The sequence below is a fragment of the Ovis aries genome, chromosome 1 (genome assembly GCF_016772045.2).
Source record: "Ovis aries strain OAR_USU_Benz2616 breed Rambouillet chromosome 1, ARS-UI_Ramb_v3.0, whole genome shotgun sequence".
Taxonomy (NCBI): domain Eukaryota; kingdom Metazoa; phylum Chordata; class Mammalia; order Artiodactyla; family Bovidae; genus Ovis; species Ovis aries.
The window spans coordinates 272056551-272070082 of record NC_056054.1 but is presented as its reverse complement, the minus strand read 5'-3'; the positions used below and the strand labels follow the sequence as shown (position 1 = coordinate 272070082).

General features: G+C 46.8%; 1 long non-coding RNA gene across 1 annotated transcript; it reads left to right on the top strand.

Annotated features, from left to right (window-relative positions):
• Positions 1-4900: 4900 nt before the first annotated feature.
• On the top strand, positions 4901-11704 carry LOC121817603 (uncharacterized). The gene is made up of 3 exons (XR_009598527.1): positions 4901-5523; positions 9180-9243; positions 10311-11704. It is a non-coding gene; the product is annotated as an uncharacterized LOC121817603 (long non-coding RNA).
• Positions 11705-13532: the final 1828 nt, after the last annotated feature.

Genomic DNA, 13532 nt, shown 5'->3' with positions numbered 1-13532 from the left:
GACTGTAGCCCGTCAGGCTCCTCTGTCCATGGAATTCTCCAGGCAAGAGTACTGGGGTGAATAGCCATTTCCTTCTCCAGGGGAATCTTCCAGACCCAGGGGGGAAACCTGCGTTTCCTGCTTTGGCAGGCAGATTCTTTAGCATGTGCACCACCTGGGAAGCCCTGAGATTCTTTTCATTATCTGTTTATCTGCCCGTGTCACATCTTGGTTGCAGTGTGCAGGATCTTTAATTGTGCCATGCGAACCCTTAGTTGGGACAAGCGGATTCTAGTTCCCTGACCCGGGATCGAACCCAGGCCCTTTGCATTGGGAGCTTGGAGTCTTAGCCAGTGGACCACCAAGGAAGTCCCACTATGACTGTCTTTATAAATTGTGTCCAGAAGGGGAGAGGCCATTTCAAACTATGTAGCGTGAAAAGAGGGCGCTATCCACTGTGTTTTCCCGGCCCTTTATTGTGTGTCTTTTCTCGTCAAATTGTAAGTTTCTTAACAGCAGAGACCTTTCACAAATTCTATCTTTCCTGTCGGGGTTTTACCAATGCGTGGTGTTGGAGAAGACTCTTGAGAGTCCCTTGGACTGCAAGGAGATCCAACCAGTCCATTCTGAAGGAGGTCAGCCCTGGGATATCTTTGGAAGGAATGAAGCTAAAGCTGAAACTCCAGTACTTTGGCCACCTCATGCAAAGAGTTGACTCATTGGAAAAGACTTTGATGCTGGGAGGGATTGGGGGCAGGAGGAGAAGGGGATGACCGAGGATGAGATGGCTGGATGGCATCATGGACTTGATGGACGTGAGTCTGAGTGAACTCCGGGAGTTGGTGATGGACAGGGAGGCCTGGTGTGCTGCGATTCATGGAGGTGCAAAGAGTCGGACACGACTGAGCGATTGCACTGAAATGAACTGTGAGGTTAGCTACATATTTGAGATGAGTGATACTTGTCGTAGACAGTAATAAAAAATCTCTTCGAGGCAGTGGGCTGAAGCTGGCTTCTGCCTTCTTCTGAGACCCCACATCTCCTGCTTGGTAGGCGGGTTCCTTATCACTGAGCGCCAGGGAAGCCCTCTTCTGTGAAACAGCCAATAAATATCCAGGAACTTAGGGGATCTGGTTGCTAAGCTGTTGATGCCTTGACATTGGCCCCATGGTAGGAATATTTGCACCATAGAAACTGGCAAAGGCTGCAAATCAGGATTTTGAGTTTCCTCTCAAAGAAACGGTTTACGGACTTCCCTGGTGGTGCAGTGGATAGGAATCTGCCTGCCGGTGCAGCGGACTTGCGTTCGATCCTTGAAGATCCCACGTGCCAAAGGGCAGTTAAGCCTGTGCTCCCCAACTACTAAGCCTGAGAGCCAAAACTAGCAAAGCTCTCAAGCATGGAGCCTGCGCTCCACAAGAGAAGCCACCTGCACTGAGAAGCCGGTGCACTGCAGCGAAGCGTAGCCCCTGCTCACCACGACTCGAGAAAGCTAACACACAGCAACGAAGACCCAGAGCAGTCAAAGATAAACAGAGATGGTTTACCAGCACGTGACCTTCTGAAAGTGAGAAAAACTTCTTGTCATTTATTCCTGGAGAAAAATGAGGAAGACACATGGGACACCCCCCCCACCACCACCCCGACCCTACCTCATTTCTTCAGAGGATAAAATTCAACTATGCTTTATTTCAGAGAAGGCAATGCAACCCACTCCAGTATTCTTGCCTGGAAAATCCCATGGACGGAGGAGCCTGGTGAGCTGCAGTCCATGGGGTCTCTAAGAGTCAGACACGACCAAGCAACTTCACTTTCCCGTTTCACTTTCATGCATTGGAGAAGGAAATGACAACACACTCCAGTGTTCTTGCCTGGAGAATCCCAGGGACGGGGGAGCCTGGTGGGCTGCCGTCTATGGGGTCGCACAGAGTCGGACACAACTGAAGCAACTTAGCAGCAGCAGTAGCATGCTGTATTTGCTTTCTGGAATATGTTTTTTTTCCCCCTTAATATCGGGGTTAAAGATGGGCAACTGAAAATACTCATAATATTCCCAGGCACATGTGCTGTGGAAATGTAAATAACCCCTCCCCTCCCCTTTCTCATGTACGGTTGAAATTTTGCTGAGAGAACACAATTCTTTGCAAATGCTCAGAATGTTAAACCGCAGGTCTTACCATCATCATTTTAGACACTTGTTTACGTTAAAGAAACTGTAGGGCAGGAATGTGAGATTCAGCTAATATCAGAAAGTCTGGTTTTCTGAAAATAACTTGCCATTTGGGAAGATGATAAAGAGTGTTGATCTCAATGGCTTGGCTGAATTTCTTAGTACAGTTTTAACTTTGCCAATCCCGAAACCAGATGAAGTTGTTTCTTAAGGCGTAAGTCATTTTCAGGGTGTTTCTTGGGTTCTGAAATTTCAGCGTGCCCACACTAAACCATCCCTTCAGAGAGAACCACTGTCCCTTGAGAACTGCCAAGGCCTCACGCAGCTGTCTGACAGATACGTGAGACACTGAAAGACTGAAGTCTTTTTCTTTTCCAAAATATATTTAACTTCAGTAAACCTGAAGCCAAGTCTCTTGCAGATGGCAGACAGCTTAATTGCTGTGGTAAACTCGTCTGACGTTTTTGGGAGAATTTTGGGTGCTATAATTATCCATCGAACCCAGAGAAAAAAGATTTCAATCCACACAAAAGGCAGGCACATGGACTAGCCTCTCGACTTGGAGGCTGAAGTTTTATCCAAGGCTGTTCCTATTTCCCCTTCCCTTTTCAGGCTTTCTTGAATGGCTGGCAAGTGCAGAATGTATTATAGGAACAGCGTTAGAGACCTGGAGGCTTCCGTCATGGTCCAGTGGTTAAGAATCCAGCTTCAGTGCGAGGGACTCAAGTTCAATCCCTGGTTGCGGAACTTAGATCCCACCTGCCTCGAAGCAGTTAAGCCTTCATTCCGCAGCTAGGGAGAAGCCTGCGTGCCACAACTAAGACCTGATGTAGTCAATAAATAAATAAAATTTTTAATGGATTTCCTTTTTTAAAAAAAATTGAGAGGCCCAAGATAAAGAAGGCTGAGCACCAAAGAATTGATGCCTTTGAATTGTGGTGCTATAGAAGACTCTTGAGAGTGTCTTGGACTGCAAGGAATCAAATCAGTCAATCCTAAAGGAAACGAACCCTGAATATTCAGTGGAAGGACTGATGCTAAATTTGAAGCTCCAATCCTTTGGCCACTTGATGAGAAGATCCTGATGCTGGGAAAGACTGATGGCAGGAGGAGAGGAAGCGACAGAGGATGAGAAGATGTTTGGATGGCATCATAAACTCGATGGACGTGAGTTTGAGCAAACTCCGGGAGATAGCGAAGGACAGGGAAGCCTAGTGTGCTGCAGTCCATGATGTCACAAAGAGTCAGACAAGACTGAGCTACTGAACAGCAACAAGATAAGATAGCTTTGCTATTTCTGCCCATACTCTGTTTGTCTTCCCTGAATAGCTGAGGTGGTGAAGGACAATATCAGTGGACAGTATTCATGCACTAACTTCATTCATTTACTTATTTTTAAATTTCACAGGCACTCTGTGCCTCTGGGCTTCACTGGTGGCTCAGCTGGTAAAGAATCCGCCTGCAGTGCGGGAGGCCTGGGTTTGATCCCTGGGTTGGGAAGATCCCTTGCAGAAAGGAATGGCTACCCACTCCGGTATCCTTGCCTGGAGAATTCCATGGACAGAGGAGCCTGGCTGACTACTGTTCACGGGATCTCAAAGAGTCAGATGCGGCTGAGAGACTCACACTTTCACTTTCCGTGCCTCTAGGCACATCGTGGGTCCCTGGTAACATGAGCCGTAAACTGCAGGAGACACGACTTTTTCTGTGAGTGCCATCCACTCACCAGGCACCGCCCAGGTTTTGGTCTCTGTATCAATAAAGGATATTTTATAAAGTAATGACTTCTGAGTCCACATAGAAATTATAATTGGTGGATTGTAAGAGAAATATTCAGCTTGAAAGCTGCAGTTTCTCACCATACCCAAGATTCCTGCCATCTTCACGGCAAAGATAGAAACAGAACCTACTGGACAGTGACTTGCTTTACTTCGACAACCAAAGGTCATGGAGTTTGGCTCCTTTTTAAAATAAACTGTGTTTATAAGCACCTGGGAACAGCCCTAGCATGAGTGGTCAATCCATGTTTGTACGCGAATTTGTTTTAACCATCTCCCGCCATGCGTGTCACCGTGAGTATTGATGAGAGTCTGGGCGTTCTCAGCCTCTCTTGGCCTCTAGGGGCCAAGGATCTGAGGGAAGCATGAGGTCTTGCACGCCTCAGCACACTTCATCTCCCTCTTTTCCTCACCTCTCACCTGGGTGGCTCTGTCAAAGCTGTTGTTTAACCAGATGGCCTTTGTTCCATTAAATACTTTCAGGTACTTTTCTCTTGCGGGCGCAGTCTCAGCTGAGACAATTTCTTCCTACAACATACGTTGGTGGTTGCTGCTGATCTGCTTGCCTTCCTTTTCCTTTTTCCAGGAAAACTGAAGATGTCAAGTCCCTTTGCGGGGGAGGGGGGCGGGAAGGGGAAAAAAAAAAAAACACAACTTTTCCTGTATGAGCAGGAAAGGCTGTATTGTCATTAGGAAGTTTTGGGCTGTGAGCCCTGGAGAATCCTAGTGAAAATGGCTTAAATGTGAAAACAACTGCGTTGTAAAGCCCGGAGGCAGTGCTTCGGAGTTGAGTGGCTCAGGGGTGTCATCAAGGACCGGCATCCCTTCCCTCTTGGGACTGACGGCTTCTTAGCTTTGTCCTCCTCTGGTCAAAAGATGGCGCTGCAGCTCCAGCCATCATGTCAGCACAGCCTGTTTCAGAGGCAGACACACTGCTCTTCACATGACCTTATGGAGAAGGAAAAGTTTTCTCAGTACCTCGGCTGCTCCCCAGGTTCCTTCCAGCTCACCCGCACCATCAGCCAATCCTTGACCCCTCACTCGGGCACTCGGTCCCCTGAATGTTGTACATGGACCAGGACGGGGTGGGGTGGGGGGAGGAAACATTTCTCAGTCTCATCTCGGTTCTGATTTGAGCTGAGGCTTGGAGTTCTCCACAGGGGCTTGAAGACATCCTTCCTCTGTGCCTTGGGCATTCTAAGCCTTCCAGACATCTTTCTGGATTTTTCTAAAGGCTCTGAGTCCCAACCATAAAGGTGTGGGGACAGATTTTTCACTTCCTCCTGTTGCTGACCTTCTGATTACATGATACAAGAGCTGAGTTTCTGAGATTATCTTTTTTTTTTTAACTTATTTATTTTCAGCCGCATCTTAGTTCCATCGCCAGGGATTGAACCTGGGCCCACCACAGTGACAGCCCTGAGTCTCAACCCCTGGACCACCAGGAAATTCCCTCAACAACACTTTCAGCTTCATGATCTCCTCCCCACGGCGTGGCCGCAACCAGGGAAGCGCCTTGATGATCTGAACTTAGAAAATCCTCCTTCTCAGTGAGAACAGGCTTCCCAAGGGACAGGCTTGCTGAGCTGCAGACAGGTAAGCCACTCAACACTCAGTTAATTTGTGTGAAGTGCGTAGACGATTCCTTGGCAAGTAGGGAGCCCTCAGCAGGAAGCACTTGCTGATGTTATGATTTTTATGATGACAATCACTGAGCTTCATTCAGATCACCATCTGTCCTGCCCCAAGGTCCCGACGAGAAGCGCCCTCCTTGGTTTCCCCACGGGGCCAGGAGTCTGTGGGGCCAAGCCCATGACCACCCCCACCCCCAGATCCTGCTCCATGTGCCAGGGACCCTAAAATTCCCACCCCTGGGGTCCCAAGTCTGCTTCTCCCCAAGGTGTGTCCACCTGCCACCCCCCTCCCCGCCAGGATGAACAGGCAGCCGGGTGTTGCCCCCACTCAGGCCCAGGGAGGAGGCTGTGGAATGGCTGCTCCTGAGACAAATGAGGGACAACCACAGTGCCCGTGAGATTTCTTAGGAGCAGACAGAGCTGGTTGTGGGAATGAGAGGAGGGGAGAGCGAGGGGGTGGCTCTGGAGGGTGGGTAGGGTCCAGCTCCGCACCCCCTCCATGGGATTCCGGAACTCCGGGACAGGGAGCCCTGCAGACTTGAGAGCAGCTTTCCAGGTTTGTTACAAGGTCTCTCTGGGCTTCCCAGGTGGCGCTCGTGGTAATGAGCCTGCAGGAGACCTATAGAGATGTGGGTTCGATCCCTGGCTCAGGAAGATCCCCTGGAGGAGGGCATGGCAACCTACTCCCGTCTTCTTGACTGGAGAATGCCATGGACAGAGGAGCCTGGTGGGCTACAGTCCTTAGGGTTGCAGAGAGTCAGACGTGACTGACTTAGCACAGCACGAAAAGTCTGTCTATCAATTTTATTGTTGTTCAGTCACCAAGTGGTGTCTGACTCTTCGTGACCCCATGGACTGCAGCTGGCTAGGCTTCCGTGTCCTTCACCATCTCCTGGAAGATTGACATCTTCCCTATCTGTCAACACCCCTTTCATGGATCACAGCCTTGTCGTGGAGAAGGGACTTCTATAACTTAGTGAAGCCATGCAGGGCCACCCAAGACTGATGGGTCATGGTGGTTCTGACAAAACGTGGTCCACTGGAGAAGGGAATGGCAGCCCATCCCAGTGTACTAGCCCTGAGAACTCCATGAACTGTATAAAAGGGCAAAAAGTTGGAAGCTAGGACTCAAATGAACCCTTTTTCCACTTGATTTATCTCTTTAAAATAATTAGTTGTGTAGTTTGTAGGGCTCTATTTGTATTCTTACCCTGGGCCCCCCTACACTCCTCGCCATTCCCAATGGGAATGGTGTTCCTGAGATGCCCTTATGGCGCCTTAACCATCGATAGGGACATTGTAATTTATGTTATCTCGTTCAATTGCTCCTGGTAACACTCTCATTTAATCGAGCGTTCTGAAGCTAATACATCACTAATTCCATGGGTGTCATTTAAATTTTCTTTCCTGGAAGAAAAATGATCCAGGCGCTGCACACACGGGGCCAATGTCCGCCCGACGCTGGGAACCCTTGCCCTCGGCAGACCCGAGTCTTGAGGAACACAGCCCCTTTGTTACCCTAATGGATCCACTCTGCTGCTGCTGCTGCTAAGTTGCTTCAGTCATGTCCGACTCTGTGCGACCCCATAGACGGCAGCCCACCAGGCTCCCCTGTCCCTGGGATTCTCCAGGCAAGAATACTGGTTGCTGCTGCTGCTAAGTCACTTCAGTCGTGTCCAACTCTGTGCGACCCCATAGACGGCAGCCTACCAGGCTCCTCTGTCCATGGGATTTTCCAGGCAAGAGTACTAGAGTACTGTGGAGTAGGGTGCCGTTGCCTTCTCCTATCCACTCTGGCCTCTGCAGTTCTCCACTGCCTCCTGGCTGCCCCAGCAAACGCCACTTCCCAGCAAATACTGGATGCTTGGCAAGCAAACTGAGGTAGGGATGTTCATGTTCAGGGCCGGGCCAGGTTCGGCCACAGATGGAAAGCTATAGGACACGGCTCCTGCTCTCCGAGCAGTGAGTAGAGCTGAGGAAGAAATGCAGAACGAGAGAGCATGTGCTTTTTTAGAACGTTTGCTTCTCAACTGTTTTATTACAACAATTGAGTAGGTACCCTAGGTGTTCATTGGAAGGACTGATGTTGGAGCTGAAACTCCAATACTTTGGCCACCTGATTCGAAGAGCTGACTCATTGGAAAAGACCCTGATGCTGGGAAAGACTGAAGGTGAGGGGAGAAGGGGATGACAGAGGATGAGATGGTTGGATGGCATCACCGACTCAATGGACATGAGTTCGGGTGGACTCCTGGAGTTGGTGATGGACAGGGAGGTCTGGAGTGCTGCTGTTCATGGGGTCACAAGAAGTCGGACATGACTGAGCGACTGCACTGAACTGAACTGAATATATTCACGCGACTCAAAGTTACTAAGCCACAGATGACTCTTTCCTTGACACGAATCCTCCAGCCACCCAGATCTCTTCTCCATAGGCAATCAAGCTTACTCATTCCTTCCAATGATATTTCATGTATGTATAATATATATATATATATTTTATATATATATAAAATTGGGGCTTCCCTGGTAGCTCAGCTGGTAAAGAATCTGCCTGCAATGCAGAAGACCCCAGTTTGATTTCTGGGTCAGGAAGACCCGCTGGAGAAGGGAGAGGCTACCCACTGCAGTATTCTTGGGCTTCTCTTGCTGCTCAGATGGTAAAGAATCCGCCTGCAATGCAGGAGACTCGGGTTCAATCCCTGGGTTGGGAGGATCCTTTGGAGGAGGGCATGGCAACCCACTCCAGTATTCTTGCCTGGAGAATCCCCATGGACAGAGGAGCGTGGCTGGCTACAGCCCAAGAAATCGCAAAAGAGTCAGACACAGCTGAGCAAGTAAGCAAGCGCAGCACAGCACAAGAATTATCACTGTTGTTTGTCCCTCAGTCCTGTCTGACTCTTTTGCAAGCCCCTGGACTGTAGCCCATCAGGCTCCTCTGCCCATGGGATTTTCCAGGCAAGAATACTGGAGTGGGTTGACATTTCCTTCTCCAGGGGCTCTTCCTGACCCAGGGGTCAAACCTGCGACTCCTACATTGGCAGATTCTTTACCACTAAGCTATCAGGGAAGTGGTATGAGTATTTCATGTATGCAAAAGTCAATATATATATGTATTATTATAATACATAATAATACATATGTATATAATAATACATATTATGTATACATATGTATATATACATATTATGTATGTATATAATAAACACACACATTTCTTCTCCTTTTTGCATATTATATAATTTAAAAAATATACTATTTTTAAGCATTGAAGTCTAGTTGTTATAGTTCCAATTAGCATAATAGAGGCTCTGAGAAATCCTGCAGTGAGAGAGCCTGTGTATGCAACATTTTCTTGCTGTTCAGTTACTGCACCATTTCCTAATGATGCTTGGTCGTTACGATCCTCCTCCTCCTCCTCCTCCTTCACCACAGAACATGTGTCAACTCCGTGTAGAACTGGTATCCTGAAGAACCCAGACTGGGAAATGTTGGCCCAGAGGTCCTGAAGCTTTTGACAGCACAGTTTGGAAGCGGTGAGAAGAGTCCAAAGAGGATTTTCGGAAAAGTTGGAATTTAAGTCTAAACAACTCTGTTCTTTTTTTTTTTTTTCAATAGGTAAGCAGTGGATTTATTTAGAAAGATACACATTCCACAGACACAATGAGGTCCGTCTTGAAAGGTGAGAGCGGCTCTGGGAGAAGCGCACTCCAGAGACGGGGTGGGGTGGGCCGTCTCACACAGCTTTCTCAAGCTCACCTTCAGACAGAGAGATTCTCTGGGGGAAAGCTTGTATCTGCCGTGCACAGCAGACTCTTCTTCATCCCCTACCCACCACGTTCCCACCCGCCCACAGCCTGGTCCTCCCCACCTCGGTCAATAGCAACTGTATTTATCCAGCTGCTTGAACCGAAAACCAGATTTGTTCATGACCCCTCTCTTTTCTGTACATTCCGCGCACAATTCATCAGCAAGACTTTTCAACTCTGCCTCCAAAACACATGAGGAATCCAGCCGCTTCTCACCACCTTCGCCCTCACGCACCTGACCCGTGGTAGTTAACACTTCATCCCTCAAGTATTCCTAGAGCACTGATCTCCAGAGTGGGGAGGAGAGGAAGCCATTAAATCTTTTATCTATATTTTCTCATTTCCTATCTTTCTATTTAAAAATGTACACAGTGTTCATTATCTAGTGTACATAATGTATGACTAAAGCAGAGCATGCTTATAATTTATAAACAGTGTGTGTGTGTGTGTGTGTGTGTGTGTGTGTAGAGGGAGGGGTGGAGAATCTGGGTTATTTTTGCATGCAATCTATCACACACAGGAAGTAAAATCCAACCCTCCTTCTGAGAATAGCTAGAAATGAAGACAACAGGACAAATACTTGAAGGCTTTGGAGAGTTAACAGAGCAGTTAACAGAGCAGTGGAAAATTTTAGGACCCAGATCTAGGAGAGGAATAAAAAGGTGAGCAGGCATTTGTGAACTCTTTCCCCCAGGTGTCCTTTTTTTTTTTTTTCTTTTTTTCCCAGAAGAAGAAAGAAGCTAAGAGAAAAAGAAGCTGACTGAGTTGTTGATAGTGTAGACAGAAGGATGTGGGTATTTGGGGCTCGTGAGGAGCTGAAAGCTTTGGACATCAGAGCGTTTGGTCTGGGAAAACCACTCCTAGAGCTTCGGTCTAGGAGTAAGGGGTGACAGATTCACTTCAGTAACTGAAGCCCAGCTTTGAATTGTTTCAATTCCAGTTTGGAACAAGGAGCTTATGCACACAGCTGCCTCCTGTAAGTAGATGCAATTTCTCTCTAGACCAAGAAAACATCCTCTGAGATCTCTATTGTTTCTATACACAATGTCTGGCATCAAATCAAAACAACTTGTGTACAAGGAGACAAAACAATGGTACTAAAAAAAAAAAAAAGAACAAAACATCGAGAAAGAGAATTGAGAAGTAAAGGAAACAGACCTATGGGAAATCCAAAATAGTAGGCTTGAAAAAACTATGCTTGATATCTTCAAGGAAATGAATACGAAATGAGAATTTTGGTGGAGAAATAGAAACTATAAGGCAGAATTGAAAGAAAATCTTGAAAATGGAAAATCCAAGCTTTCTTTCTTTCTTTTTAAAACTTTTTGGCTGCACCAGGAGGCATGTGGAATCTCCGTTCCCCAACCAGTGACCAAACCCTGCAGTGGAAGTACAGAGCCTGACCACTAGACCACCAGGGAAGTTTCAAGACCCTAAGTTTTCATTCACAGGTTTGACACAGCAGAGGAGAAAATTAATGAAGTGGAACAAGAGAAAAACAGGTGGAAGGAAGCGCAAAGGGAAGAAAGCAGAAAAGACACAGACACATAAGGATGCAGAGAAAGGTCAAGCATGCATGGATCTGAAGTCCCAGGAGAGAAGGGAGGAAATGAGCCAGAAGTGACATTTGAAGAGATAACGGCAGAAAAAAAAAGTCCAAAATAGCTATCAGATCACATGCTCCAGAAGGACTCTGAGCCCTAAGCAAGATAAAGATGAAGAAAACCATATCTAAGTGCATCAGAGTGAAAGTGTTGGCCACCAAGACAAGCGGAAACCTCAGAAGAATCAAATCCACGTTCCCTACAACGGCCAACAAACGTTACATGACCTGGCCTGTCTGTTCAACCTCGTCTCTTAACATCTGCACCTTGTATACACCACAGAACTGATGATTTCAAACTGTGGTGCTGGAGAAGACTCCTGCGAGTCCCTTGGACTGCAAGGAGATCCAACCAGTCAGTCCTAAACGAGACCAACCCTGACTATTCATTGAAAGGACTGATGCTGAAGCTGAAGCTCCAATACTTTGGCTCCTGATGTGAAAAGCTGACTCACTGGAAAAGACCCTGATGCTGGGAAAGATTGACGGCAATGGGAGAAGGGGGCGACAGAGGATGAGATGGTTGGATGGCATCACTGACTCAATGGACATGAGTTTGAGCAAGCTTCAGGAGCTGGTGAAGGACAGGGAAGCCTGGCGGGCTGCAGTCTGTGGGGTTGCAAAGAGCTGGACACAACTGAGCAACTGAACAACAGCAAGCCTTTTTTGGTGTGTGTTGCACATTTGATTATCATGACACCAATTTATAACAATAAAAATAGATAAATCAAGGTCAGTTACTTCTTCAAGTGCAGCTGTTATACATTTTGCAACTCACTGGTTCTTTTATTCATTTTTGTTTTAATTGAAGGGAAATTGCTTTACAGTGTTTTAGGGAAGCAAGGGAGACGCAGATGCAGAGAACAGACTTGTGGACACAGTGGGGGAAGGAGAAGCGGGATAAATGGGGCGAGTAGCACTGATATATACACGTTATTCCGTGTAAAACAGACAGCTGGTGGGAAGCTGCTGTGTCCTGCAGGGAGCCCAGCCTGGCGCTCTGTGAAGATCTGTGAGGGGTGGGTTCCTGGGAGGAGAGGGTGGCTCAAGAAGGAGGGGAAATATGTATAGTTATGGCTGATTTGTGTTGTACCGCAGAAACCAACACTCTAGCCTTTTGTCGCCCAGTTTCACTGAGTTACAGCTGTCATGCAGCATTGTATTAGTCCAAGGCATACAGCATGATAATGTGATGTATGTATATATTGCTAAATAATCACCAAAATAAGCTAACATTCACCACTTCATATGCTTACAAATTTCTTCCTCTTGTGATGATAACTTTTAAGATTTCTTCTCTTAGAGACTTTCAAATATATAATGCAGTATTGGTTACCGCGCTATACCATACCATAGTCACCATGCTCTATGTTACATCCCACAACTTATTCATCTTACAACTGGAATTGAGTACCTTTTGACCCTCTCTACCCATTTTACCCACCCTGTACCTCTGGCCACCACAGACCTGTTTGCTACATCCATGATTTTTTTTTTCAAGATTCTGCATATAAGTGAATTCAAACAGTATTTGTCTCTCTGATTTATTTCATTTAGCATAATGTCCTCAAGGCCCACCCATCCATGATGCTACAAAGGGCAAGATTTCCTTCCTTTCTTATGGCTGAATAATATTCTTGTGTGTGTGTTTATGTATGTATCTCACATATTCTTTTTTTTTTAAAAAAAAAACACGTTTTATTTTGTTTTGGGGGTATAGCCGATTAACAAACAATACTGTCATAGTTTCGGGTGAACACTGAAGGGACTCAGTCATACACATACAGGTACCCATTCTCCCCCAAACTCCCCTCCCATCCAGGCTCCCACCTAACACTGAGCAGAAATCCATGTATTCGTTTATCCACCTAGGGATGCTCAGCTTGCTTCCATCTCTAGGCTAGTATATATATATCCACTGAACACAGGATGCTAATATCTTTTTGAGACAGTGATTTGGTTTTCTCTGGATAAATACCCAGAAGTGGGACAGCCGGATCACATGATCATTGTATTTTTAATTTTTTGAGAAACTGCTATATTGTTTTCCACTGTGGTTGGACCAACTCACAGTCCCACCAACAGCCACCAGGCTTCCCTCTACCCCGCATGCTCACTAGTACCTATCTTTCCTCGTCTCATTGATGACTGCCATCCTAGCAGGTGTGAGGTCACTCCAGCCTGCTGGACTGCTGGTCCCTGAACACAGCAAGCTTGCTCTCGAGTCAGGACTTCTGTTCCCTCTGCCTAGCAAGTTCTTGGATATTTGTGTTGCCTTCTTCCCCCTCATCACTCAGGTCTTGGCTCAAACATCACCTCCTAAAAATCCCCTTGGCTCCTGGCCCATAGTTCTCTGTCTACTCCCATGACGTTGTTTTTTTCACTATCCGAGGCATTATTATGTGTATATTTATGTATTATTTGGTCCCTGTCACGAGAATGAAAGCCCATGGAAGCAGGGCCTTGCCTTGTTCTCTCCTGTACTGGATATACTTAGCACTTAGCACAGTTCCTGGTCCAGAATCAGCCCCAATAAATATTGCTAGATGCAAGAGAAAA